At 46.5% G+C, this 25,755-nt stretch overlaps 1 protein-coding gene across 9 annotated transcripts in view; it reads left to right on the top strand.

Moving 5' to 3' along the window:
* Positions 1-25,755, top strand: part of GPHN (gephyrin) — a 1,582,310-nt gene that overhangs the window by 37,974 nt on the left and 1,518,581 nt on the right. Inside the window, exon 1 of one of the 9 annotated variants that reach the window (XM_085627217.1) lies at positions 18,214-18,293. The exons of the other annotated variants lie outside the window; for them this stretch is intronic. The gene's annotated coding sequence lies outside the window, so the exon portion shown is untranslated. Of the gene's footprint in view, positions 1-18,213; positions 18,294-25,755 lie in introns of those variants that run through there. 9 annotated transcript variants of the gene reach the window in all.

Genomic DNA, 25,755 nt, shown 5'->3' with positions numbered 1-25,755 from the left:
CTTGAGCACTCGGATCTTCCCCACATTCCAGAACATGGAATGCCAACACTGTAACTGAATCCCCACAATTTGATTGATACATATGTCAATTACATTGGGGAGGCAACACTGTAGACTTCAGGTAAGTACTACTGTTACTTGTAGAAACTCATCCTCATAAGGGGAACCAACGTTATGCAGTTAGATTTTCTCCAAATTCTTATGATGATTGCCAGAAAATAATGGTTAGAGATCATATGGGTCACAATCTCCCAGGTTGTCCATTGGACCGCAGGTTAAAAAGCGCTCACACATACCATACACCAAGATCCACAATGCTGTGTATTATCATTTTTGGAGACTGGGGCTTACATCAGTAAACATCCAGCTACATCACTCCTGTTCTGTTCACATCACTAGAACCTAAATAGGTTCTTTTTTTAGCATGGCTGGAATCAGCAAGTTGTAAGCTCAGCTCCCCGCCCTGTTCTGACACTTAGTCCCGGATGGGTTGCCGAAAAATAAAACGGCAATAAATCAACTTTATAACCGTTTTATTTTTCAGCTCTGGGGCTTGTGGGGCGATGCTCCTCCGCTCAAATGGAGGAGCTGCCCCTGCTAACCTCCTCTATATACCGGTATCTCTACTGGGGAACAATCAACTTTATTACCTTTTTATTTTTCAGCTCTGGGGCTTGTGGGGCGATGCTCCTCTGCTCAAATGGAGGAGCTGCCCCTGCAGTAACCTCCTCTATATACCGGTATCTCTACTGGGGAACAATCCACTTTATTACCGTTTTATTTTTCAGCTCTGGGGCTTGTGGGGCGATGCTCCTCCGCTCAAATGGAGGAGCTGCCCCTGCTAACCTCCTCTATATACCGGTATCTCTACTGGGGAACAATCAACTTTATTACCTTTTTATTTTTCAGCTCTGGGGCTTGTGGGGCGATGCTCCTCCGCTCAAATGGAGGAGCTGCCCCTGCAGTAACCTCCTCTATATACCGGTATCTCTACTGGGGAAAAATCCACTTTATTACCGTTTTATTTTTCAGCTCTGGGGCTTGTGGGGCGATGCTCCTCTGCTCAAATGGAGGAGCTGCCCCTGCAATAACCTCCTCTATATACCGGTATCTCTACTGGGGAACAATCCACTTTATTACCGTTTTATTTTTCAGCTCTGGGGCTTGTGGGGCGATGCTCCTCCGCTCAAATGGAGGAGCCGCCCCTGCAATAACCTCCTCTATATACCGGTATCTCTACTGGGTAACAATCAACTTTATTACCGTTTTATTTTTCAGCTCTGGGGCTTGTGGGGCGATGCTCCTCCGCTCAAATGGAGGAGCTGCCCCTGCTAACCTCCTCTATATACCGGTATCTCTACTGGGGAACAATCAACTTTATTACCTTTTTATTTTTCAGCTCTGGGGCTTGTGGGGCGATGCTCCTCCGCTCAAATGGAGGAGCTGCCCCTGCTAACCTCCTCTATATACCGGTATCTATACTGGGGAACAATAAAAAGGGACTCCGGTAAGCCAAGCTTTCGATCATTTCCTTGCAGTCTGACTACCTATTTGGGACTGGGTTGCCCTCCCAGGTCTCCCGAGTTCGCTGTGCCATAGGACTCGAGCTGCACGTCACTGATGAGGCCTAATTGGGATTACACAGATTTGGGGTTGCCTGTATTTCTTTTAGGGAGAATCTGGTAAGTCAGTTTGGACTTTCGTGTGTGACTGAGTGATCTGCACTCGCATGATCCTCTGTTTCATGACCCATAATATCTAGAATGGGATGTGGCCCATAGACATTACTTGTGGCTCAACTTAATTCAAGCATTGTGTTCCAGAAAACAAATATGCATCTAATTCCATGTAAAGAAAAACAAAAAACTCTCAGCTCTTGCAGAAAAAATAGGATTTGCTCATTGTCAGGTAGTTTTTGCTCATTTGTTGGTTCACCTATCCTCTTGGTGCAGACGTTTCACACAATACCAGGATGAAATATATACAATTCAACGACACACATCTGACAAATATGACACCTCACAGGATAATGGTAGCATACGGTGGTGACGCACGGAGCTGCTACAGGTGCAGCCATGTAGTTGCAGATTTCATTCACGGCTTGGGACTGTGCAATAGTAAATACATTTTGGGAGGATGTTCTGGTGTCGTCGAGGGCGGCAGTGGGACGTACTCTTGATCATACAAATTGAAATTTGTATTTGGGGTCTCTTCCCGAGGTCGCACACACGGAAAGTGGGCTCAAAATTTGTAGACCTAGCCTTCGTTCTGCCAAGAGGAGAATAGTAATAGCTTGGAAACTAGCAAGAGGCCCCTCAGTAGAGGACTGGAAACGCGACATGACACACTGGGCGGGAGCAGAGGGGAGAGCATTGGTCAGGGAGGATGCACGGGGTATTCGTAGACATCCCCTGGAGGACCTCTATCTAGAAAGAGGTACTGGAAATTTGGGAACATCCTGAGAGACACCAAACCCAAACAGACGAAACTGTATCAGGATTGGAAAGTGATTAAGAACGTCTAACCTGAGCAGAGAACGTCTAACCTGAGCAGAGAACGTCTAACCTGAGCAGTGAACGTCTAACCTGAGCAGTGAACGTCTAACCTGAGCAGAGAACGTCTAACCTGAGCAGAGAACGTCTAACCTGAGCAGAGAACGTCTAACCTGAGCAGAGAACGTCTAACCTGAGCAGAGAACGTCTAACCTGAGCAGAGAACGTCTAACCTGAGCAGAGAACGTCTAACCTGAACAGACCTAAGGCTTGGCCCCCCACACTCCTGCGGTCTGTACCAGAAGCCCCCCCCCCCTGCATGGGTCACACTTGGGTCCATACCCCCGCTTTCCTCTTATTCTCCACTCTGGACGGAAACATTTTTATAACGCACCATACTGCATAGTTAACGGTTTATGTTTAAATTGACATTTCGTTGACTTAAATTTCTTAGGGCCCAGATATCCTGCAGCTGCCTTCCACTAGATGGACTGCAGATATTATTGAGTTAGTTAATGGGACATTACATTGCTACACATCTTGGTGCATCAAACCTCACCGACTACACCCAAGTGGGATTACCCCTACAGCAGATATCATACGTACAATGATAAAACGTGAAAAGGGGGAGAACATGATGTAAAATACTTTGTGCAAATTTGTGTAGTGCATAATGCACCCCTGTTATATAACCTGTACTAAATGCAAAATTATAAGCTGTCATTTGTGCAACAGATTGACCCAAATAACAATAAAAATATGTTTGAAAAAAAAACCCTATCCTCTTGGTGCAGGTTTTAAGTGATTCCAATACTGGGTGGGCTTCCGCCATTTGTTGCCGGCACCAAAAGGACCAGCGCTCCTGTGATGGGTTCCCCATGACCTGAAACATCCTTACTCTGTTCTGTTTCTGCTGATCCAGCACTCTACGGGCTCTACCCTCCTCTCTCGAAGATGTCTCACAAAAGAAGGAGATGCTTAGGCTCATTACACGTACACCCCAGTCAGAGCAGCACCCCTATTCTTCATCGGAAGTACCAGATAATTAGTTACAGAAGAAGGTTCAAAAGATCACACGCTGGCGAAGAATGCTGCCGCCAAAGATAGGGAGCAAAATGGTACTTCCTGCAACTTCAAACTAGGCTGTTAATGGCTCCTTTTTGTTTCCTTCACTTCTAATCGCCCACATCCAGTGCATGAGGGCAGAAGTCAGACGCTTGCAGTGATTAGCCGCTTTGGGAAGTGCTTCTGTATTGTAATTTGCAGTTCCTTCAGAAACCAAACTTTTGAAAGGGAACGTGAAGCGACAAAACAGTTGACGTTTTCTGGTACTCTATGGGCTTTTGCTAAACAAATCAGGATCTTATTCTCAAATGTATTCTCGCTTGCAAATTTAGTTTACACACACCTGTGCCCTCTTACTAGTATAAGACATACACAAATGGGGTTTAACTTGTAGGATTGGGAATGCCTTTAAAGTTTGGGTATGCCCACTAAAGTGATTGTTTGTGAGTATTCACCTAGGAAACGGCCAGAGGCTTTCCTCGTTCAGGGTTACAGGGTTCAGGGTTATAATAGGATAACACCCCAAAACTGGTGTGGTATAGGGAATGGTGCTTTTCCACACGTAAAATTCTTTCTTTTTGGAGGGAGGAACAGAAGATGAAATAAAGTGCAATTGCACAAGAGAAGAAATATTGCAATGCAGACTTGTTCATTTTTTCCATACATTCTGAAATCAGAATCCAGAACTTTAATCTGTACATCTGCAGGTGCAGATTTTTTTCCTTTCTTTTCTTAAGGAATTGGGCCTCATCATATCATCAGCCAGACAAGCAAGGCGGGGAAATCCGATTTGAGAGCTGGGAGACAATGGGCAAACTTTATGTTGCAAAGAAGGGAAGCATTCTTTTGGGATGGTGTCACCAGCAAAAAAGAGGAATCCTGTTTATTCCTGAACACTAAGACCCATCCTACAAGTTTTGGAGGGCGTATCACAGGATAGAATGGAGAAGTTAATTTCTGAAATTTTCACTGAGGAATTGGGTAAACTGAAAGGAATTGAACACCGAAATGGTTGCAGGCTGGAGGGAGACCATTGGTGCACAAATAGCGGGAAACTGCAATGGAGCAGCTCAAGGAAAGGTTGGACAGGTTCTTGAGATCTAGTGTGATTGAACCAGTAGAGGTATTGGAACATTTTTAACAGTTGATGCCATTGGGAAACGTTTTGGGTATAGCGATGTCCAAAGTTGAGGATTATGATAACGTAAGCACAGCTTTTGCATGTTGCACTCTGAATGATGCAAAATAAGAATACTCAGCGTTTGAAGAAGAGAGCTTGTCGTGTGTGGGCATAGATCATCTCAGGAACTTTTGTGGTGGAGTTCCGGTGTGTTATTGTGTGATCCGGCCATGTTTACTCTCTTTCGTGCCAGTTCGAAATCTTAGCATGTTGAACTTTGGTTCAATGCTACATTATTCTGTTTCTAATTAATTCCGTTTCTATGATGTTAGTTGTACTCTATTGTGGGGAGCCGGTCCTGCAAGAAACCTTTGCTCTTCTACATGGTCTATGTAACTTTTTTTTACAATACCTGGTTTCTTCCAACCTCGTTCGAGCTCTAGTCCTTATGCACCAGTAAATGAAATGTGATTAACATAATGGAATCTGAGACCTTGTGCCTCGCTATACTTATCACAAGAAGCAAGTAAAATGGTTAGTTTGGTTAATTGGCAGATTATCAAATCAGTACGATTGCTGTGTTCTAATTATTTTATTTGGTTTGAGGAGTAAAGTTCACAATACATATATAGTACAATATATGCGTATATACATGGAGGAGCTTTTGGTTTGCGGGCTTCAACTATTGGTGTGTGAAACAGTCATTCAAATGTTGCTTCTGCCCACCACAACATACAGCATGGGGCAGTGTGTCAGCCCGCTCTACCCATTGTCTCCCTTCATCTTCATCTTCACCTTCAGCGCCTGCCCTCTGGGCACATCGTTCACGTGCACACTTTAAAGTTGTTCCTTTCTCTTCAGTGCCAAATCGCGTTCAAAGTCCCATTTTTAAAGTTCTTATATTAACTTCAAATACCAGCGTTTTTTATTTTGCTTGCATTCATTTTCTATATTGTTCTTTGAGTTTGTAACAATTCTAACGTTGTTGCTGCTTGTGACATGAGTGCTTAATCAGTCTTTCATTTGTGCTATTATTAATATCATAATCATTAGTGAAAACAAGAACTAGTGAAACGGCCACATCTATGATTTGTTTTTATTTGAAACTTTTTTTATTGCGAAAATATGACAGCCACTTTTAGATAACTGCAGATTTTCTGTTTTACTACTCATTTTTGCTGCATATGGTTGAAATAAAAAATAATCATTGCACCAGCTTGCCAAAGCCAAACCTGCTGGCTTTGCCAAAGCTTGTCTAAATAAGTGCCAGTTCACATGCCGCCCTTGAGTTGGTTCACTTCTGGTCCTCATTCTGCAGAAGCTGCTACCTTTGTTGACTTTGTGTGGCATCCGACGATGCTGCACACACTGCATGGACTGACAGACTTCAGTATATCTGTGTTATTCGTGTAGCATCTGTGTGAAACGTTTGCTGTAGTAAGAAGCAAGCCAACCAGTTTACAAAGAGTGTATTAAGTACATTTACGTCAGACAGTTAAAGGTCTTTCATAAGACAGCAGGTGTGTTTCAGTCTAGTCTTTTTTTAACAGTGGATCATTTTTGGGCCAGTGGAGGAAGGACCTTGAGTCTAGGTCAAGCACAGGGGTTTGAAGAAGAAGACACAAAGAAACGTTTGCTGGATGCTCATCTGAGCATCTGTGTAAGATGCCATGTACCAAGGAGAGCTAAAAGATAAAGGAGGGATGAGCAAATGGGTGGCCTTGAAAATAGGGAAGCAGAAGTGAAATTGGCAGCCACCATTGAGGAAGTACACAAGCTTAATTCATCATCAATTATAAAATGCAGAGTAAAGCATGAAAGTGAGTCTGAATCAGTGGAAAGCGTAGGCAGGACAACTAGCACACAAGGAGCAACAGTATCTAGGATGTATAAGAGAACTTGCAGAAGTCACCCAAGAGATGAAATTGGCAGGGTGGAGTTTGTGTTCTTAAAGTATGCCGATTACCCCTCCATAGGAACACGACTGGCATGAGGTTTTCATTCTAGTTCAGCCAGTTCTCAGCAGGGCCTTGGTCTCCTCTGCAAGTTCAGTTCAGTGTTTGGCTGGTAGAATAGTCCCTGCTCTTGCATCATTCTCCTGGAACACCCTTTTTACTCTTTCAGTTGTCCTCCATCCCAATTCTATTGTTTCTCTCTTAAAGAGGAGAGTAAAGGTCATTGAAAAGCTAAAATGTATCTCTACAATCCTCTTGCTCGTGTTTCAAACAATTTGTCCTTCTCTTTCTGCTTCCAAATTGCATGTAATTTCAAATTCTATCTACTCGTTTGAAGCCATCTCTCCTCTGGATTTGTAGGAAAACATGAGGGGCTTTTTTTGTGTTCTAAATATTTTATTGGGTTTGAGAAGTAAACTTCATAATACATACATAGTACAATGAGGCATGGTGGTACCAGGTGCAGGGACATTTATTAATGGATACCGTGTTCGGAGAACTCTGGACATCAGTGGCTTTTAATGTTGATTTTGTGCAGTCAGAATGAACTATTTTGAGGTCAGTTGGAGGGAAAAAAAGCATTCGCGTTTAGCATTACATTTCCCCTTTGTCGGCTCAATACATGTAAGAATGTCGATCATCTAGCCTGCCTGTTCAGCCCCTTTAGTCTCGATCCTCGTCTGTTTTTGGTCTTTTAACTGTGTTATCCCCTAGTCTCCTTTTGCTGTTTTAGGTGATCTTGTGCGCTGGAGGATCTGTTATTCTCTTTTGTATTTTTATGTTATGCAGTCCTGTGTTCGAATTCTTTGCAATATTTCTATCCTGGGACTTGATGGAGTCATTGGGAAAGACGAGAGGTCCATAATTAGTTGTTCTGTGCGTCCCTTAGGGGAGAATACATCCCCTTTCACAGCCTTTAATTGAGGTGTATTGAAATGCCTGGGCTTGACCGGGCATTTTTAATTGCACTGAGAAGGTATCTGGAGATTATCTTCTTTATCCTACTTTGCCAAATCCTGGTTCTTAATTAAATTAACTTTGCTCTGAAAGCCTCGTCTCTGCTCACAAACTGAAGTACTTGTGTCAGAAATGTAATTAATTTAGCAGAGGGGGCACACCTACCATTTTAGGAAACACAATCCGGTTAGGTCACACCACAGTTCACGTGAATCTATGCTAGCCATGCCACAAGAACTGTGTGATACTTTCAAGCAGTACCAAACTAATTAAACCTGGGAACAAAAACATTTAAAACCATTTTAGACAAAATCAAGAAAAAAATTCATTAAAAGAAGCACAAATGGGGAAAAATCGGACATAAGTTTTTTAAAAATTTATTTTATATTTTTTTTATTGACCAGGCTCATGAAATAAACATCATGAAAGGCGAGCACATGCATTCAAGCAATCAAATATGCAACGACAAATTACATTGCAACAGGGTGAATCAACAGTGGTCATTGTGGTTTGTACAAGGTGTAGTACATCAAAATTAGACCATACTTAAATTAAGCGGCAAGTCAGATTCAGTTCTTAATTTGTCGCGGATCCCCCGTGGGCCCGTTGACTCTTAGGCCATTAATTCCTCCCCTGTATTTCTGTACTTCTCCCAGGGGGCCCATATTTTCTCCCATTTTTTTCTTGCAACCTCAACTGTCATATATAGCCTTTTCCGTTTGTTGGCACCAGTAAAGGTCAGTTTCTCATTCTTCCACCAAAGGGGAATGTGTGATCCCCACTTTCGTGCAATGTTGCGCTTTGCTACTCAGGCCACTAGGGCCAGTCGTCCTCCCCCCATATCATCAGTAATAGCCACTTGGGATCCTCAGGTACCTGCCCACCCACCACCCTTGACATTATTGTTGTCACCCCCTTCCAGAATCAGTTGATGACTGGGCATTCCCTAATAATTTAGAAGAAGGATCCCTCTGCCTGGCAGCCTCTTGCGCACTGTTCCGCATTTATGCAGCAGTGTGCATGGGTAGGATGAATGGTGCAGGACCCTTAGTTATATCAGCCTAAATCTTGATCTGATTGCTCTCTCTCTCGGGCTCTGCGTCGCATCGATCCATTCCTAATCTTCAGTATTGTCCAAATCATCAGCCCCAGCGGACTTGAGGAAGGTCAGGGGGTCTGGTGTGTTGTTTATTATATTTTGTATATTGTGGATGTTCCTTTGTCTGGTATGGGGTTTGCTAGTAGCCTGTCTTCATGGGGGGAATATTTGGGGATAGTATCTCCCCGCTTTATGTGTCTATTTAGTGCATGCTTGAGCTGTGAGTAGGGAAAGATATGGGTGGGGAATAATTTGAATTCCTTCTGCAGGTCCTCAAAGGACAGAGGCGCTGGTCCTCTCCATACATCCCCCAGGTGTTCAATACCTATTGTTCTCCACCCCGAGAAACCTGCTAAGGTGGTCACTTCCTTCAAGTGGTCTCCCACCTATAGAGGCGTCATTGCTGTCAAGCGGTTATGCCATCCAAGGTATTTATTTGCTCTAGCACTGAACCACTGTTGCTGTGTGTGCTGGAAACCTCTGATAGGGCCTGCGGGCGTATATGAGACGTTGGTGGTTTCTGTTGGGCATTGCTTCTCTGTCCATTTTATAAGCTGGTTCATCTCTCCCCACATAAATCCAGTCATTTATTACTACCAATTGGGAGTTTGTTTAGTGCTATTCGGGCGCTCCTCCCTGCCATAGTAGCGTACGGAGTTCCTGAGCTATCTGCTTGAAAAGAATGCATTGACAGGGTAGGTCGTGTTTTGTTGCACATATAGGAGGCGCGGCAGCGTTATCATTTTATACAGTGCGGCTCTTCCCATCAAGGACAGGGGGAGAGTACGCCAATGCACCACATCCGCACGAAATCCCTGCAGCTGGGGGGAAGAGGTTTTTTTGTAGAAATGCCTGGGGGCTCAGCGTTACATGTATGCCCAAGTACTTAAATCCACCCTCCACCAGTGGGGCCGTGCAGTTTACCGGTAGTCTCGGGGCAGGTCCCGACAGGGGCAGCATGATTGATTTAGTCCAATTGATGGTGTATCCCGCATAACTTCCAAACAGCTCAAAGATGTGAAGCACTCGAGCTATGGAGTAGTAGGGCCTCGACTAGTACAGGAGTATATCATCTGGGTAGAGAGAGATGTGTTCTTCCCAGCCCCCGGTGCTTGAATACCCCATATCATTGGGTCTCTTCTAATCCAATGCGCCAGGGTCTCTACTGCCAAAGCTAACAATAGCGGTCATAGGGGGCAGCCCTGCCTGATTCCCCTGCCTTGCGAGAAGTGACGTGACAACGCCCCGTTAACTCTCACTCACGAGTGGAAACTGGTACAGCAGTTTCACCCAACTATAAAACTTCGGGCCAAAGCCCAGCTTAGCTAACACCGCAAATAAGTAGAGTCACTCTATGGTGTCAAAGGCCATCTAATGCCATCAGCGCGGACTGAGGAAATGAAGGGGCTGCCGTCATGTGTAGGTCTCCGTACCATCGCAGCAAGTTATGGCGAGTGCTTCTGTGTGGCATAAAGCCTGATTGATCCTTATGGACAATGGTCGTGAGGATGGCGGTCATTCTATTTGCTAGGGCTTTGGCCAATGCCTTTGCTTCGATATTTTGTAGGGAGATTGGCCTGTATGAGCTACAGCTCTCTGGAGGTTTACCTTCCTTGTGTATCACCACTATCGTGGCCATGCTCAGGAAGTGAGCCCAGTTCCCTGGCTGCCTCAAATATTTCAAGCATTGGTCATGTCATTTTAGAGGCTAGGCCTTTGAATAATTCAACCGGTAGGCTATTCGGGCCCATGGCCTTCCCTGATCTCAGGGATCCTAGAGCCGCAGACAGTTCCTCCTCAGTGAGGTCGGCCTCCAGGGTGTCACGCAGCTCCCCAGTTAGTTTCGGGAGTGAAAAATCAGCTAGGAATTCTACGCAGTATTGGACATAAGGATTTTAAATTTTCCTGGCAAAATTTTCAAAAAGCAAATCCCCTTAGGAACAATTGAGATCACAGTTGCTGTCAGCCTCTGTGCATTACCCTAAATCCGTCACCAGAGGCTGCTCTTGCACAAGAAACGTAAAGAAAACGTACCCGTATTGCTTTTCTTCACAGAGGCTTGGAGGTGAGGGACAGAGTCAGTAATCTGCCAGGCGAATGGGCTGCGGTACTTACAGTTGTGCTGTTGCTCTTCTGAGGGACTCTAGCCACAAATCCAAGAGTGAGACAGACCTCTCTGTTGCTGCTTCATGCTGCAAACAAGCATTCCATATTTCTTGATGCTGGCAAAGTCACTCCTGGTCCTCAGGCTAAGCCTCTAGGTACCAGATGTCTGTTGAGTCAGGAGCTTTCACAAGGACCAGTGCAGTCCACCCACACCTTGCCAGGGGTATATTCACACATATGAAATGCTTCCTTGTGGGGTAATCGGTTGTATATAAACTTTAGTAGTTGCTCATCAACGAATGCCACATTAGTAAAACTGTGACATCAGCCGAAAGTAGTTTACATACATCCACGATATGGAATCACTTGACTGCATCCTGACTGTGCTCAGTGCTCGAGTGATCACCCAGTGAGTGGAAATCATGAGACAAACAAGTGTGTATAATAAATGTGTTGCTGTTTGCCCTGAGTCCTTAATTTCAGTACAGCAGATAATCAATTAAAAGTCAAATTTCCCCAAGCGTTGACAGTGATTTGACCCGCAGCGAAATGAAGGGTCATCGTCGTGACATAAGGTTTGGGAGCATAAGCTATTCTTGATGTGCTTGCTCTGATGGATTCAGGGGAGACCGATTGCCCAATGTAACATTACGTGGATTTGTAAAGCGCACGTTCACCCATGGGCATCTTGGCACCGAATAACAGATGTTATTGTTACCCAACTCAATGGTACTCATTTTATCGACCTCAAATGGATGAAAGGCTGAGTGGTCCTGCCGGGATTTGAACCTGTGACCATGAGGTCAAACACAGGCCCCTACAGTGGACACATTAGTCCACTAAGCCACCAGACCCAGCTGTGTAGATGTAATGTATGGAGGATGCTGACAGTTCTGGAAGCACTGAGCGTCCCTGCAGCAGTCAGAGGATCGCCTTACAATCAAGTTCAACTGTAGGTTAAATATGGGTTTTCTGCATGGCCGATTACGTTTCCTTGCTGTGTGTCACTACAGTAGTTTTACAACTTCACCGGAGCCAGGGCACTATGGAGTTCACAGGAACCATACACTTTAGTCATGTATGTGGCATGTATAAATATATGCTGCAACTGCTTATAAAATGTAACTTTGATGCCACTGATGCATTCCCTGTACCAACCTGCTAATACCTTACTGGAAAGTTGAGCCATCGGGGTGTAAGCAATTTCACAATACCCACTTAGGGCCAAAGCACACACATTGGTTTACTAAAACGCAGTCACAGGACACAGTGTCATAATACCTGGAAAATAAGTTTATAGAATTCTAAAAGATTGGCAAGCAGAAAAAGGAAATATGTTGCCACTGGTGCTTCCTTTTCACCTAAAGGAACTGCTTGATTTCTCTTGGCACTTCCTCACCATGAGAAGTGGCTTCCTCCATTCCTACTGTGTCCTCCAATAGCACCCAATGAAGTGCTCCAGCAGCCTAGACTCAGTGGTCCTCTTGGGTGGCTACCTGAGTCAGAGAGGGGCGTTGGCTTCCACAATGGGTTTGCGACATGTCTATCACCCAAGGACCAGAGGTGTGATATTCACATTATGTGAGTCTGGATAGTAAAGAAGCTTTCACAAATATACATTTTGAAGCAGTAGCTTGATTTTAAGTTCTGAGAGTTTTTGTGAAAAGGCATCATTTAAGACCCGGCACAATGTACTTAAAATACCCACAAGCCTCAAGACCAAGCAGGTACCAGTAATCTCCATTTTTGGTCTTAAGAAGTAGGATGAGCCAGAAGTCCGAGTCCATGCATCCACCGGTTCAGTTTCCAGGCTCCACCCTGTCGGTGGTTGTGTTTCATAGCAGAGGCAGCATCCATCTTGGAAGATCAGAAGCTACTCTTCTGCAGCATAGATTCGTCTTTGATTCTAATGCATGTCTGAGATTCATCATTCTGGGTATTCTGCCTCTTGCTGACCATTACTTTCGCCTTCTTAACCCCTTCGTCCAAGTAGTGTTTCCTCTGCAGCTTCAAAGACTGGAGGGCAAACCGTGAATAGCCTTAACGATAAAGCATGCACCTCATTGAGCATCCCAAAAAGTGGACGGTGTGCTCGCCCCTTTTACACCCTATAATCCGGCCAAATGTTCCCAGCAGGGAAAACATAGACAAATGGAGTAACGGATACCCAGAACTCTACCCAAACCTGAAGGATAAGTGAGCTCAACATGGACCTGACCCAAGAGAGCACTCTGCCCTCCACCCCCCAAGAGAGCACTCTACCCTCCACCCCCCAAGAGAACACTCTACCCTCCACCCCCCAAGAGAGCACTCTACCCTTCCCCCCCCCAAGAGAGCACTCTACCCTTCCCCCAAGAGAGCACTCTACCCTTCCCCCCAAGAGAGCACTCTACCCTTCCCCCCAAGAGAGCACTCTACCCTTCCCCCCAAGAGAGCACTCTACCCTCCACTCCCCAAGAGAACACTCTACCCTCCACCCCCCAAGAGAACACTCTACCCTCCACCCCCCAAGAGAGCACTCTTCCCTTCCCCCCAAGAGAGCACTCTGCCCTTTCCTGCCCCAAGAGAGCACTCTACCCTTTCCTGCCCCAAGAGAGCACTCTACCCTCCACCCCCCAAGAGAGCACTCTGGCCTTTCCCCCCCAAGAGAGCACTCTGCCCTTCCCCCCCAAGAGAGCACTCTGCCCTTTCCCCCCAAGAGAGCACTCTGCTATTTCCCCCCAAGAGAGCACTCTGCTATTTCCCCCCAAGAGAGCACTCTGCCCTTTCCCCCCAAGAGAGCACTCTGCCCTTTCCCCCCAAGAGAGCAATCTACCCTCCACCCCCCAAGAGAGCACTCTACCCTCCACCCCCCAAGAGAGCACTCTACCCTCCACCCCCCAAGAGAGCACTCTACCCTCCACCTCCCAAGAGAGCACTCTGCCCTTTCCCCCCAAGAGAGCACTCTGCCCTTTCCCCCCCAAGAGAGCACTCTGCCCTTTCCCCCAAGAGAGCACTCTACCCTCCACCCCCCAAGAGAGCACTCTGCCCTTTCCCCCCAAGAGAGCACTCTGTCCTTTCCCCCCAAGAGAGCAATATACCCTCCACCCCCCAAGAGAGCACTCTGCCCTTTCCCCCCAAGAGAGCACTCTACCCTCCACCCGCCAAGAGAGCACCCTACCCTTCCCTCCCAAGAGAGCACCCTACCCTTCCCTCCCAAGAGAGCACCCTACCCTTCCCCCAAGAGAGCACCCTACCCTTCCCCCAAGAGAGCACCCTACCCTTCCCCCAAGAGAGCACTCTGCCCTTTCCCCCCAAGAGAGCACTCTGCCCTTTCCCCCCAAGAGAGCACTCTGCCCTTTCCCCCCAAGAGAGCACTCTACCCTTTCCTGCCCCAAGAGAGCACTCTATCTACCTTTTCCTGCCCCAAGAGAGCACTCTATCTACCTTTTCCTGCCCCAAGAGAGCACTCTACCCTTTCCTGCCCCAAGAGAGCACTTTACCCTTTCCTGCCCCAAGAGAGCACTCTACCCTTTCCTGCCCACAGAGAGCACGTTACCCTTTCCTCCCAAGAGTGAACTCTACACCTTCCTGCCCCAAGAGAGCACTATGCCCTTTCCTGCCCCAAGAGAGCACTCTGCCCTTTCCTGCCCCAAGAGAGCACTCTACCCTTTCCTCCCAAGAGAGCACTCTACACCTTCCTGCCCCAAGAGAGCACTCTACACCTTCCTGCCCCAAGAGAGCAATCTACACCTTCCTGCCCCAAGAGTGAACTCTACACCTTCCTGCCGCAAGAGAGAATTCTACCCTTTCATGCCCCAAGAGGGAACTCTACACCTTCCTGCCCCAAGAGGGAACTCTACACCTTTCTGCCCCAAGAGTGAACTCTAAACCTTCCTGCCACAAGAGAGCACTCTACCCTTTCCTGCCCCAAGAGTGAACTCTACACCTTCCTGCCCCAAGAGAGCACTCTGCCCTTTCCCCCCAAGAGAGCACTCTGCCCTTTCCCCCCCAAGAGAGCACTCTGCCCTTTCCCCCAAGAGAGCACTCTACCCTCCACCCCCCAAGAGAGCACTCTGCCCTTTCCCCCCAAGAGAGCACTCTGTCCTTTCCCCCCAAGAGAGCAATATACCCTCCACCCCCCAAGAGAGCACTCTGCCCTTTCCCCCCAAGAGAGCACTCTACCCTCCACCCGCCAAGAGAGCACCCTACCCTTCCCCCAAGAGAGCACCCTACCCTTCCCCCAAGAGAGCACCCTACCCTTCCCCCAAGAGAGCACCCTACCCTTCCCCCAAGAGAGCACCCTACCCTTCCCCCAAGAGAGCACTCTGCCCTTTCCCCCCAAGAGAGCACTCTGCCCTTTCCCCCCAAGAGAGCACTCTGCCCTTTCCCCCCAAGAGAGCACTCTGCCCTTTCCCCCCAAGAGAGCACTCTACCCTTTCCTGCCCCAAGAGAGCACTCTATCTACCTTTTCCTGCCCCAAGAGAGCACTCTACCCTTTCCTTCCCCAAGAGAGCACTCTACCCTTTCCTGCCCCAAGAGAGCACTTTACCCTTTCCTGCCCCAAGAGAGCACTCTACCCTTTCCTGCCCACAGAGAGCACGTTACCCTTTCCTCCCAAGAGTGAACTCTACACCTTCCTGCCCCAAGAGAGCACTATGCCCTTTCCTGCCCCAAGAGAGCACTCTGCCCTTTCCTGCCCCAAGAGAGCACTCTGCCCTTTCCTGCCCCAAGAGAGCACTCTACCCTTTCCTCCCAAGAGAGCACTCTACCCTCCACCCGCCAAGAGAGCACTCTACCCTTTCCTCCCAAGAGAGCACCCTACCCTTCCCCCAAGAGAGCACCCTACCCTTCCCCCAAGAGAGCACCCTACCCTTCCCCCAAGAGAGCACCCTACCCTTCCCCCAAGAGAGCACTCTGCCCTTTCCCCCCAAGAGAGCACTCTGCCCTTTCCCCCCAAGAGAGCACTCTGCCCTTTCCCCCCAAGAGAGCACTCTGCCCTTTCCCCCCAAGAGAGCACTCTACCCTTTCCTGCCCCAAGAGAGCACTCTATCTACCTTTTCCTGCCCCAAGAGAGCACTCTACCCTTTCCTGCCCCAAGAGAGCACTCTACCCTTTCCTGCCCCAAGAGAGCACTCTACCCTTTCCTGCCCCAAGAGAGCACTTTACCCTTTCCTGCCCCAAGAGAGCACTCTACCCTTTCCTGCCCACAGAGAGCACGTTACCCTTTCCTCCCAAGAGTGAACTCTACACCTTCCTGCCCCAAGAGAGCACTATGCCCTTTCCTGCCCCAAGAGAGCACTCTACACCTTCCTGCCCCAAGAGAGCAATCTACACCTTCCTGCCCCAAGAGTGAACTCTACACCTTCCTGCCGCAAGAGAGAATTCTACCCTTTCATGCCCCAAGAGGGAACTCTACACCTTCCTGCCCCAAGAGGGAACTCTACACCTTTCTGCCCCAAGAGTGAACTCTAAACCTTCCTGCCGCAAGAGAGCACTCTACCCTTTCCTGCCCCAAGAGTGAACTCTACACCTTCCTGCCCCAAGAGAGCACTCTACCCTTTCCTGCCCCAAGAGAGCACTCTACCCTTTCCTGCCCCAAGAGAGACTCTACCCTTTCCTGCCCCAAGAGTGAACTCTACACCTTCCTGCCCCAAGAGTGAACTCTACACATTCCTGCCCCAAGAGAGCACTCCACCCTTTCCTGCCCCAAGAGAGCACTCTACCCTTTCCTGCCCCAAGAGAGCACTCTACCCTTTCCTGCCCCAAGAGAGACTCTACCCTTTCCTGCCCCAAGAGAGCACTTTACCCTTTCCTCCCAAGAGTGCACTATACACCTTCCTGCCCCAAGAGAGCACTCTGCCCTTTCCTGCCCCAAGAGAGCACTCTGCCCTTTCCTGCCCCAAGAGAGCACTCTGCCCTTTCCTGCCCCAAGAGAGCACTCTGCCCTTTCCTGCCCCAAGAGAGCACTCTACCCTTTCCTGCCCACAGAGAGCACTTTACCCTTTCTTGCCCCAAGAGAGCACTTTACCCTTTCCTCCCAAGAGTGCACTATACACCTTCCTGCCCCAAGAGAGCACTCTACCCTTTCCTGCCGCAAGAGAGCACTCTACCCTTTCCTGCCCCAAGAGAGCACTCTACCCTTTCCTGCCCCAAGAGTGAACTCTACACCTTCCTGCCCCAAGAGAGCACTCAGCACTCTACATCTTCCTGCCCCAAGCGAGCACTCTACATCTTCCTGCCCCAAGAGAGCACTCTACCCTTTCCTGCCCCCAAGAGAGCACTCAGCACTCTACATCCTTCTGCCCCAAGCGAGCACTCTACATCTTCCTGCCCCAAGAGAGCACTCTACCCTTTCCTGCCCCCAAGAGAGCACTCAGCACTCTACATCCTTCTGCCCCAAGCGAGCACTCTACATCTTCCTGCCCCAAGAGAGCACTCTACCCTTTCCTGCCCCCAAGAGAGGACTCTACATCTCCCCCACCTCCCCTATTCGGAATCGGTGCTGTAAAGTTAAAAATACATCTTTTCGTGCAGATGATTTCCTTGCTCTAAAGTCAGCAATCATATGTAAGAAATACCAGTTGCTTAAAGTGAAAAATGTATTTATTCGAGAATTACCTTTGTTCTCCCTAAGAAATTATTGTATTCCCTACTCTCCAAAATAAGAAGTAAAATACTACCATTTCAAAACTAATCGGGAGTCCTGCGTATAATCATTTGGGACTCTCTTACCTACTCTAGTGCTCCCCCCCCCCTCCCCCCCCCCTCCTAGTTAATAAGTGCAGGTCAAGACAATTCACTTAATTGTCGCAGCTTTTTCGTTTTCCAAACTTTTTGTACTGCTTACATTCAGTAAAAGGTAGCTGCAGAGAATCTTTTTTCTCCAGTAAGTTAAAATGGAAAGAGTTCAAAGGTAAAGAGGTGTGGCGTCGCGGCCAGGGCGCCTGACTCCGGAATCTGGGGAACACGGTTCGATCCCCAGAGCCGGTGGCAGATTAGCCCAGCACCATGTGACTCTGGGCAATAGCTTGCTTAATCTTCCCGACGGCCCCCAACGCCTAGAGACCCTTACGGGTGATTTTGTGCCTTACAAATGTGGATTATTATTATTAAAATGTATTTTCCATCTGTCTAAAATCACTGGAGTTTTTAATTCTTGAAATGGCTACGCTTAACTTGTTAAAACATTTCATTTTTTATACGAAATCTCTTACGTGCATACGTAGGTATTTTTTTTATATTTCATATTTAAAAAAATGAGAATTTGAAAACAACCGTGGAACAGGAAGATCCACTGTAAATCCTCGCAGCCCCCTCAGTCCCACAGTCTTTTGTAGTGACCAAGAGACTGGAAGGAAACCGTGCCTTCTTTCACCAGGCCCCCCCCACCCCCCGGGGGGCTGGGCTCTTCTACGGAAGCCGGGCAGACTCTGGAGCAAACGATGAACACGGACGGGCTCATTTGTACCGGTGTCACTTGTTCAACACTGCGTTTTGATATTAGACGACCTGGCAAGGTATGACCGAAATGTAGCCAAGGGTTTTATTGTAATGTTAATTGCTAACTATAGAAATATCACATCCTAATAGGCCGCGTGATAGATTATGATTAATTCCTAATTGAAAGTGATGAAGTACATTGTCAAGGAGCCGAGTGCGGCTTGAACCTCGCCGCAGAATTAATTCTTCCAAAATGGATACTTTTTAACTCTTGAAAGGTTCCAATCTTTCACTGAATGGTTCAGTATGTTGGTGTCTGTTTTTCTTCGCTAGCTCATTCATGTAAACAAAAATGACCATATGTTTTTCGTCATACAGACGTTTTAAAGTGTTGTGCTGTTCAGTATTTTCTGCCACGTGAAAACATTTTCTTTTTTCCTCTGCCCTAAAGCTCGCCGCGTGTCTGTGCCAGTAGCCAATGTCTAACAAAATGCTTGCTGACTTTCGCAAATATGGCGCCCGTTTGAGGCATAGAACAGAAGAGTGCATACTGCCCTTCAGAAGCAATTCCACTTTTGTACATGTCCAGCATTGGAGAATGGGTGAGGGGACTGAATTTAAAAAGGGTGTGTAGGCAGTGATGCTAGGAAATACTCAGTGAAATCTAAATGAACTGAGCACTTACCTAACACTGTGAATGAACTGAGCACTTACCTAACACTGCGCATGAACTGAGCACTTACCTAACACTGTGCATGAACTGAGCACTTACCTAACACTGTGCATGAACTGAGCACTTACCTAACACTGTGCATGAACTGAGCACTTACCTAACACTGTGCATGAACTGAGCACTTACCTAACACTGTGAATGAACTGAGCACTTACCTAACACTGTGCATGAACTGAGCACTTACCTAACACTGTGAATGAACTGAGCAGCTCCAGGCCCACTGGCAAGTTTTTCCAGCTGGATCAGTCAACCAATTGGGCGTATTGTTCAATGGTTTAGGAGGGATACAAAACTGTTACAGTAGTTTACTTCTGGGTTAATGCAGGCTAGCCAGACCCATAACAGTACTGGGCACATTTAAAAGTCAGGATGGTGCCACCTGCTTACAAGGCACCGCTGCCCCCCCAGATCTTTGGTGATCCAAAGTGGAATTGATTTAGAGGTTGAATCCAACAGGTTGGCAGGGAGTGGAGTGTAGGTGAATGGCAGATGTTTGAGGGAAATCCACACATTGCCTAGTGGTGGAGATCCCGTGTTTAGTGAATGGCAGATGTTTCAGGGGGACATCCACGCATTGCCAAGTGGTGGCGATCCCGTGTTTAGTGAATGGCAGATGTTTCAGGGGGCATCCACGCATTGCCAAGTGGTGGCGATCCCGTGTTTAGTGAATGGCAGATGTTTCAGGGGGACATCCACGCATTGCCAAGTGGTGGCGATCCCGTGTTTAGTGAATGGCAGATGTTTCACGGGGACATCCACACATTGCCAAGTGGTGGCGATCCCGTGTTTAGAGAATGGCAGATGTTTCAGGGGGACATCCACGCATTGCCTAGTGGTGGAGATCCCGTGTTTAGTGAATGGCAGATGTTTCAGGGGGACATCCACGCATTGCCAAGTGGTGGAGATCCCGTGTTTAGTGAATGGCAGATATTTCACGGGGACATCCACGCATTGCCAAGTGGTGGCGATCCCGTGTTTAGAGAATGGCAGATGTTTCACGGGGACATCCACGCATTGCCAAGTGGTGGAGATCCCGTGTTTAGTGAATGGCAGATGTTTCAGGGGGACATCCACGCATTGCCAAGTGGTGGAGATCCTGTTCTAGCAGAAAGATTTATTTGCCTTCCTAACATGTCCAAACCTTACGTGGACAAAACACTTTAGAAGTGGTAACCTTCTGTTCATGCTCACTAACAGTTCTTTAACACTCCTTACACTAACCTCAGACATGTGAGTAAGTGGGTTTGACCGGTGGGACACCTATAAGGATTTCACTTATCTTGAATGTGAGAATATATGTATGGTATGGGATACTGTTATGTCAAGCCCTGCTGGAGCACTGCATATATTCCACTTTGGAATCATATAATGCTGTTTTGATTGCATAGATTGTTTGCTTAAAATAAATGTATTTCCCTAAACAGAATAAGATGATTAGGTATTTGTGATGATTAACCTTACTCTTCTATATACATTCGATTCCATACATGTCCTCTCTTTGTACCTGTGGCTGTATTGATTTTGTATTTGAATTGGGAGACAGTCTTGTCTGTTTATTCTAGTGCTCATTTAATTCCTGCATTAAGTAAAGGAAAATCACTTTCTTTAACACAGGCTGGATGAATAGCTTAAGAATTGTTAGTCTGCTGGGGTAGTCTATAGCCTGGCTATGTAGATGTTACTGTCACTATAACCCTTTTCCTGGTTACTTGAGTTGTTGGATGTCCTACTATGGTAGTAATGCATAACATTTGCAATATTGTAAGATGTTTTTTAATGACTTTTAAAATAGTCCCTTTACAAAGTTAAAGCTAAAGCAAAAGTTGCAGGATCAGTAGCAGGGTTGTAAATTGGCATACATGGAACCTAAGGAGTGGATTTTGGAGAGCTTTCATTTGTCACTATAATGAAGAATACATTTGACCTCCCTCCCACCCCCTCTTTCATTTACATAGCAAACCATGTCTAGTACAAAGATGCAGCAGTGAAAGACCTACAACCACACACACATCTCCTTATAGATGTGGTCAGTATATGAAAAGCAAACTTATATAGTGCTGTCACAGACTACACCCCTTCTGCATTGAAGTGTGAATGAGTCAACTGCAAAAGCAATGGCTACTACAATATATTGTTGGAGTCTGGAGCACACAAAAAATAGTCATTTGCAATTTTGTTGAAAAATAAGAAACTTATTTATTTCCAGTCTCAGTAAAATGCATTGATTCCGCACAATATTTAGTTGGTTCTTAGTGTTTAAACATACAACAAAAATACATTTATCACAATTGTTCAATGCATTTTACTGAGAGTGGAAATAAATAAGTCTCAGATAATTCTACAAAATTGCAAATGACTGTATTTTGTGTGTGCTCCAGACAATATACATATCAAACCATACTTCATTGACTCGCAAAAGAACAGGTTGTGGGTTTACTTTGGCATTCTTTAGAAAGGAACTTGCTGTTAGTCCCTCATAGCCTCCTCCTCTGCGTCCTTGGTGCTGGTGTAAGGGTTTTCACACAGTCATGGTGTATCTGTGAACATGACTCATTGAAACCTATGCAGCTGCAAATATTGAAACATATGCAGCTGCAAACTGTCGAAAAAGAACTGCTTCTCAAAAGTAGTCGAGATTCAGTTCATTCCTTGTAACAACATTTCTTGATTCACATGAAATGACTTCTAATATCTTATAACAAACCCCATTTTGAGTTAATTGTTTTTATTGTTCCTTTCTCTCTCTTCACTTTGCTCCAGTATTTATGTTGCTTTTTCTGATTCTTTGTTGCCTATTTATTTCTTTGTATTCTCATCACTTTTTTCTTGCTCATTTGTTTTTTTAATACATTTTTCTTGGGTAGGGTGTCAAACACCCCTTGCTAAGCATTGTTGATTTGGAGATAAGTAGAATCTCATCTACTTTGTTGTCTCATAGTAAATTTGCTCATCCTTTTCTTCAATTGTAATGCTTTATATGAATTACACTGCCCTTGTATGTTTAGGGGTACCGATTCGAAATACAATTTCTTCATTACCTATATTTATTTTTTGCAGTTTGTTTTAAGCGTGAACCTCGCCAAAGTGCATTGGAGCTCTTTACAACAGCAATAGACTACATTACACTTTTTTGCCTTTTTCGGCACAGGCAGTGTAAGTGATTTCCACAGAATGAAGAAGTTCCTAGCTATAGTAACTGAAAGTTTCAATTCTTTTAAGGATGCAAGGATTATTCTAAACTTTCTTCACTTTTATTGTACAGCAGCCATTTAGTAGCATGAGCAAACTTCATTTCCCATGAGTCATTAGGTGAAAAGAAAAGCATCAGTCTATCCAATCAAGATGCAGGAGCCCCCTTCATAGTCGTTTTCTTGACTCTCTTGCCTCAAGTTTTTTTATGCGACAGAAGCTAGTAACCATGCTTTCTATTCCTGTTTAGATTATTCCATTCCTGCGAGAGAAGAAACCAATTACATTCAAGAACTTCAACGTCAGAAAAAATATTAAGTACATTTCCCATCATCAAATCAATACCAAGTTAACATTGTGTTAAAAAGTAATTTATCATAACATTTTCCACACTTTGTAACATCCTAATACCAGAATACCTACTCACAACCAACATTTCCGTTTACTTGTCCGTTTATTGTTCCCATCCCAGGGTGGGCTGAACTGCGTCCTTAATAGAATTAAAACTTTCCGTTACTTTAGCTATGAAATCTTTCATTCAGTGTCCGGTACGGAGGCGAGGATTATGCTAGTTTATCAACTACCAGAGCCGCAATGTTAGAGACTGATTTAAAGGTGAAATCCGAAGACCAGTTTGCTGCTTTGAGGATATCCTCTAGGCGAGCCGCAAGGGGAGAACGCCTTGGAGGCCATAGCTCCTTTAGTGGAGGCTGCATGCCAAACATCATCTTATCGGTGCCATCTTCTTGCATGGCCCATCTGACCCACCTCGCAATCGTAGTGAATGAGACCGCCTTGCGTGGTTTACAAAGATTGATGTGAAGCGGTTGTCTCCTCGGAGGGCAAATGTTCTCTGTCATGACCTCATATGCTTTAATACTTCAAGCCACACATAGCCTGTGGCCATCCATTAAGGCACAGTATGAGACAATGTGAGAATTACATCATCTTCGCCTGGATATATGGAAAGTAACTCAATTGGGAGTGAATACTCTACTTGTTATGTCCAAGGCCCTGACCTCCGACACACGCCTGCAGGATACCAGGCATAGCAGTGTGGCCAGTTTCACGGAGATCTCCTTCTTGGAGAGGTATTTGTTGCTTGGCCATGAGAGAAACAGGTTTAGTACCCTGTTGGCATCCTATAGCACCGAATACCTCAGTTCTAGGGTTTAGGTAACCGAAGGCAGCAAAGCATTTTTTAGACTAGCGGGTGATCACTCAGAGGGTGACCTGCGATGGGGTCGTGTCCTGCTGAGATTGCTGACCTGAAGGTATTGTCCGACCTATGCACCATGCTGTCCAATGCTATGGAGGCCAAGGATTTTAGGATGTTGACAACCTCTGTCCCCACGGGATCCAAGTGCCCCTGCTGACACCAACCCATCCATCTTGACCAGGCTGACTTATATTGTTCAATTGTGCTGTCCGTCCATGCTCCGGATAGCAGGTCCACAGCCTACCTCGAAAGGCCTGGGACTTTCCATCATTCCTTGCAATATTCCACACCATAAGTTACAGTTTGCCCTTCAGAGTCAGCTGATGTGAATTCCTTGAGGGCTCCCTGAGGAGATTGGGAAACGGGTAGACCGATTGGAGAATCAGAAGAAAGTTCCATCACAACCGGCTACCAAGCTTGAGATCTCCAGGTCGGGGTCATCACCACCAGATTCACCTGTTGCCTTCCGGCTTGCAGTGCGAGTCTTATAATTTAGAATGGGGGAAATGCATATCCTATGTCCGACGTCCAATTCTGGAGGAAGTCATCCCTAGCTACTGCATTGGTGTCTGTTCTCCAGCTGAAGTAGCGATGCAAAAAGGTCCACCATGAACGAGCCCCACCTGGTCGCAACGCTTGGAACACTGATGGATCAAGTTTCTAGAGGCTCACATTCTGCAAATATCGTGACTGCCAGTCCACCTCCTGGTTGGAGGTCCCCAGAAGGTGTTCCACCGTCACCAAGATCTGATTCTTGAGTTAGTAATCCCAGTAGCTCTTGATCATTTCCGAGAGGGCCTTGGACTTCTTCCCCCAGGTGGTTGACCTATCGGACGGGTCAATGTGGTCCATTTTCAGAAGGACGCAACATTGGTCCTTGATCTTGGTCCAACATTTCACTGCGAAGGAACCTGTCAGCAGTTCCAAGCATTTGTTTGTGCAGGGACAATTTCCCCCCAGTGGAGAAATCCCCATATCTTCCCCCTCAGCTGAGACCGCTGGCATCCAATTCCAACATAAGGTCTGGTTGGGAACCGAAAATTGCCCTGCCGTTCCAGATTTCCATGTGGGAAAGCCACCAGCATATCGCTGCCTTTGCCTCATCTGAGAGGGAAACCCTTTGCGAGTATGTGACGCCCTTTCGAAGATGGAAAATCTTCAGCCAGTGGCGGGCTCGATAGTGCAGGGGTTCATAAAAAAATGGCTTGAATGGATGATAAGAGAAGCTCCACTATCCTCGCAATCTGTCGGTGGGAAGTGGATGGCCTGGCCAAGGTTTTCTGCAGCCCCTGCCTGATTTTAGTTAGCCTGGACAGAGTGTACGACGATTCCCAAGAAGCTGTGATTCTGAGTCAGGGACAAGACCGACTTTGCTACATTGATAATGAACTCCAGTGACTGAAGCAGGTCGAACCTTATCAGAAGGTATTCCAATAGACTCTTCGGACATTGATCCATAAGGAAGATGCTGTCCAGATATACAATCAGACACATACCCCTGGCCCTGAGGTGTTCATCACTAGTTTCATGACCTTGGTAAAACACAAGGGCTCTGAGGATAGTCCAAAAGGAAATATTGTGAACTCGAAGTTCTGGAGCCTTGCAGGTACCACCAACATGGGGGTAAATCGGGATTGTGAGGTAGACAACACTTAGATCCAGCTGTACCATCAAATCGTTGGGTCTCAAGAAGTCCTGAAGGAGGTGAATTCCCTGCATTTTGAAGAGACCAAAACCCAACCATTTGTTGAACTCCCTGAGGTTTGTGACGGGCGCGGGCCCCATCTCTTTTTCCACTTTCTGAGGTCACCAGATTCCCCAACTTGGGGCCTATCTTGATTAGGCGGGACCTGCACCGTTCTGTGGAGATGGCCCAATTGGCATTCCCTAGCAAGGTAATAGCTTTGGTGGTCCCACCCTGATAATATGTCAGGCGATATAAGAGATCCTGAAGCTTTGGCATCCTCGGCCATGTTGAGAATCTTGGTCAGTGGCCGGTTATTTCTAGGAGCTTGTCCTGACAAGACCGCCAGGAGCGGTCAATCCCTTTCTTTGGATATTGGACGTACTTGGCCATGAAAGTGGCCATTCTGGCATCCATTTCGGGTGAGAGTGGCACTTTGCCATCCAACAATGCACTGGGACATTCCGCCTTGAGGGGATTGTGCATCTCCTTGTCCAGGGATTTCCATAATCTACCCATAACATATATGGCTCAGCTGGTGCCCATTCAAAAGAGCGGGGCTGTAATAGGTTCAGCATGTCTCACCCATGTCTTGGGGGTCCCTGTCCCAGGGAATCTCGCCGCTATGCATGCAGGTATCAGTTGAGGGACACCAGGGCCTGTCTGGTTCAGTATCCCCATTGGACCCTGCAGGGACATTATTCCCGTCTATGG

Source organism: Triturus cristatus, chromosome 9 (assembly GCF_964204655.1).
Source record: "Triturus cristatus chromosome 9, aTriCri1.1, whole genome shotgun sequence".
Classification (NCBI taxonomy): Eukaryota; Metazoa; Chordata; class Amphibia; order Caudata; family Salamandridae; genus Triturus; species Triturus cristatus.
This window is presented reverse-complemented; position numbering and strand designations above follow the sequence as displayed.